Source organism: Palaemon carinicauda, chromosome 37, assembly GCF_036898095.1.
Source record: "Palaemon carinicauda isolate YSFRI2023 chromosome 37, ASM3689809v2, whole genome shotgun sequence".
NCBI classification, from domain to species: Eukaryota; Metazoa; Arthropoda; class Malacostraca; order Decapoda; family Palaemonidae; genus Palaemon; species Palaemon carinicauda.
In genome coordinates, this window is record NC_090761.1 from 44,985,486 (window position 1) to 44,990,485 (window position 5,000).

Consider the following 5,000-nt stretch of genomic DNA (forward strand, 5'->3'; position numbering starts at 1 on the left):
AAAATTAATTCCTACAAAACACTTCATTCATATCACACTTAGAAGTGAGGTAAAATTTAGCAGTTATGATAAAAACAAAAGCAGGCATTCCAAAGCTTCATAAATTAAAGAACTTTGGGAAATACAGTTCTTATTTCATGAGTATGGTTTAGATTCTGGGATATTTTACTGGAAAGGGAACCGGAAAAAAAATCAAGTTTGAGATCTATTCAGGCAAAAAAAGTGATAAACCCCTCTTGTAAAGGTGGAATAATTTTTCCGTCTTTTTATATACTTGTTAAAAATCGTATAAAATAAAGACCACGCTATTAAACATGGTAATTAGACATACACCATAGTAATTTTCCTTTCTTTTTAGCATTATCAAGCAACGAACAACCTTACCAATTTAATGGCTGCTCAGAGGGATTTCTCCTTATCGTGAACAAATCTAATAAATGACTATTAAAAAAAATCAGTAAAATGATAGTAGTTAAAAAAAAAATCCGCGTCAAAAATTCCTCAGAGAAACTAGATAAAATATTTTTTAATGTTAAAGGCTACGAGAATTTAATATTCTTTTTGTTTCATGGAATGGACATAGTAGTACAGGCATAAATACCCATGGATGAAACAGAGTTTATTTACACACCATAAAAAATCGTGCTTTAACTTATATCAGTAAAAGTTTTACCATCCATGATAAATACTGGGCTCATGCGTTGGTAAATAGATATTTAAAACTAATAACCATAATTAATAAAGTCTTAAGGGCTGCTCAAAGTACTATTTACAAATGTACTTGTGGATGAAAAAAAAAAAAGTTTTTCTAATGGCGAGTCTTTAAGGAAAATTTTGGGGATGGCTGTACTGGACACTGCTTTTGTTTTTAACGATAATTTATACAAGAAAGTCGATGGGATAGCTAAGTGCTCGCTTCTGGGATCCATTTTTGCTAATATTTCTATACGCTCCCTGGAGGGGACCATGCTCTAGAATTGCCCTTTGAAATATCATTTCGTGTTTTATGTTAGGTATGTTGATGACACCTTTGCTCTATTCAGAGATGAATTTGGTAATGATTCCTTCCTAGAATTTTCTTATTCTCAATATGTAAATATAAAGGAGGAAGGATAAAGGCTACATTTTAGACGCATTTGTCTCTAGAGAGAGAATGTTTTAATACTCGATCTTTTTGAAAAAATACTTTAATTGCATCAGGTTCGAACCTTATAGCTCTTGTTTCTATAATTTTAAATCAAACTCTATTTTACTCTTCTCTACAAATCCTCCAATCATACTTATAGCTGGGAATCTTTTCCTATAGAAATACTTTGTTAATATTTTAATAACTGTTTTCCAACGAAGATATTTTTCAAACTTCCTAATAAATTATCAAATCACAACATCATTCACTCCAAAAATTCCTACAGTTCCTAAAGTCAGTTTTCCTTTTCATCATGATGACTTCTTTAGACAAAAATGTAGGAAAATCATACATCGTCATCTTTAGGAGGTTGATGTAAACTTAATCCCTAGGGAATCCTCTCACAATTGCCTCGATTTTTCCTTTCAAACATCGATTGAGTACTTCTGTTCTTTGGTATAGTCTATAGATATACTTGCCCAAAGTTGCCCAAAGTAACTTTGGGACCGACGTAGGATCTACCAAGAGGTTGTTGAAGGTCAAAAAATTATTTCCATAGACGTGTGAGTTTTCGAACAGGTCGCAGAATATCCAGCCCAAAACACTCAAATATTCGTAATCGTGGTAAAATGTGTACATTAAATATCGACAGCAAAGGTCAAGTGCTTGCCTATTCTCGAGTCGATGATGATTAAACGACTTGTTCCAACTTTAAACAACCACGCTTCCTCAATTCAATTATATTTGTCATGGCCTTCTTCGATTTGCTTTGTTTCTGTCGATGGCATTCAGTTCTTCATTATGTTTCTGCGAGGTTGATTCCACTATGTAATTCAGTTTAATATATATATATATATATATATATATATATATATATATATATATATATATATATAAACACACACATACATATCAATTTACTTTTGCTTTGGCTAACATTTACAGTTTTATATGACTTTGCATAAGTTTTACTGTTTCTTAACATTATGTATACGCTTCCTATTTGTAGCCCTGGAAAATGTGATGGAGATAATCACGAAACGTCGGGAATGATAAACGGATTTTAGAATTAGCTGTTTTCATACCCACCTTACGAAATGTATATAATTGAATGTAGCTACCTTCCGAAAAAATGAAAGACTATCTGCCAATCGAAACAAGGAGGCAATAATCAACGTATGTGCCATTAAGCTGAGTATATAATTCCTCAAGGGGATTGATCTCTTTAAAAATTTCTTTATTGTACCGAAACGGCTGTTTTGGAAATTAACATAACTTTGGATTTATAAACAACAAAGTGCACCTAAAATTACGATACCACATTGCCTGTTGCCTCCTAAATCTGAATTTAGTATTCAAGAGTAAATGCTAATGCATTTAAATTTTTTTAAGGAAATGAGGATAAAAATTCTCTTAGTCACTCCACACTAGTCAGGCGGATGGTTTTCTGACATAAAACCCTGAATAATACAGAAAAATAATCTAGTAACATAATCATCCAAATTGTAGAATCAGAACTTAGATTACATCAAATGTTTCAAATACCAAAACAATGTCTTGGGGAAACATTTACGTATGGTAATAAAAATAAATCAAGGAAGTAATGAATATATATTCCTTTGTAGTTCAAATGTGTGTAGTTCCTAACCACGAAATCACTCTATAAAAATACCATTTTATGATAAACAAAATAATTTCGTCGGTCTTAAGGTGGGATTTTGGACAAATAATAAAATATAGAATTTGGGACCAAATTGCTTAAAATTTGAATTTTCAAAAGGATATTTCAAGGGTGTAAAAATGTAATAATTGTAAATGCTAACTTAAGGAAAAGCTATGAAATTGAGTTACTCCCTAAAATTACTATTAGAATGATAAGTTCCTTAGCCATAGTTCTGCTTTTCGCTGCTCATACACATTTATGTCAAACAAACTGAACAGAACTATGAATAGAAATCTGTATATAAAGTAACTAAGAATGACGTCCAAAAAGCAATTCTTAAGGCGATAACTCCTATTCCCATTTTCATGTTCTTCGAAATAAATATTAATGAGGATGTATTGAAAACACGTAGATATATTTAAATAGCGTCATAGACATTAAATTACCATTGATTTTCTCGTTTTGCAAAGCTCATTAACACTCACTTCCTATTTCATGATCTCTACTATTTTATGAAAAGGTAGTTTTAAGGTATATCTTACATCAACCCTTAATAATTGTAACGTAGAGCTGATGTTAGCACCTTCCAAACCTTTCTTCTCGTTCATTAGTGTCTGTTGGTTATATGAAACTTTGTCCTTTTCAAAAACCAGTATATATTACTGACATAAAACTAAATACTAATTTGTAATAAAGAAACGGCATTCTGATCTCTGTTGGAGAAAGGTCTCCTTCCCATTAAAAGCCATAATGATTCGACTGATCCCCCAGTATTATGAGCACAAAACGGTTAATATATCAACATAAAAACAAAAGAAAACAAATAATTTCATAACTGGAAAATATATAAGTATAAAAGGAAGCAAATTAACCTGAACTTTTCTTTTATATCAGCCATTATTACTGCAGTCACATTTCTTATTGTGAGATACAAATAAAACATGTGAACCCGAGACCAACCATGTCCACTAATGACGGAAATGATGATCCTTAACCATTATGACTACCTCTCGCTTCCAAATAACTTTCTAAATAACTTAATTGTACCGGCAAGCATATACAGTATATATATATATATATATATATATATATATATATATATATATACATATATATATATATATATATATATACTGTATAGATATATATATATATATATATATATATATATATATATATATACTGTATATATATATATATATATATATATATATATATATATATATATATACACACACACTGTATAATGTATGCACAATAACCTCTCGGCAGGTTTGCGCAAACATTTTACGCCTCTTAATAAATTAATTGGTGTTCATAAGTCGTAAACTGGATGGAAAATTCAAAAATACATAAATTAGAGAATGTAAAAGAAGAGAGTAGGGTGTCGAACAAGGTATTTTATAGATTTCAACTAGTTACAGAAACTAGTTCTATGATTTAAGCATCTATTTTTCTACAGGAGAGAGAGAGAGAGAGAGAGAGAGAGAGAGAGAGAGAGAGAGAGAGAGAGAGAGAGAGAGAGAGAGAGAGAGAGACTGACATCCGTATGACTTAAGAGCAACAAGTTTACGACTGCTCCCCGGCTGGCCATAATGTACTCGACCAACCTTAAGGAGAAGAGCTCCTAAACTAGATGAAGATTATGGTTATCATAAATGTTTAGCTTCTGTATTGTAATGTTCGGACAAGTAGAGAAGTTAACTAACTTCACAGATGTTGTCTTGGATTACGAGTGAGAGCCGGTAAAATAATCTCCTATATATTATATATAATATACAGTTGTCTGTTTATATGGCCAATATGACACCAGTCAAGCTGGTTCTTTACAACAATAGTTATAAAAAGTAAAAAACGACCCACATCTGTCTCTACTTTTTATGTTCGTAATTAGCAATTTGACAATTCTATCTAACATATAAAAAAGTTATGCTATGCTATATGCTTCCCTCTTTATTTCAGTAGCTAATAAATATAAACCTTAAATACGATCCAGTGCTGTTGAATATCATTATTTATAATAAAATAATGGAAAAACTATAGCCAACGCATAGGCAGTGATTAAATAAGTCAGCTACTTCGAAGTAGCAGATTGAAACTCTTCTCCCACCTTAGCCTAATTGGGATACTAAACGTTGTTAACATAATATTAATTTGGGTGACTTTCTGTCTAAGTCTGTAGGTTATATACGGGGCATGAATATGTATACA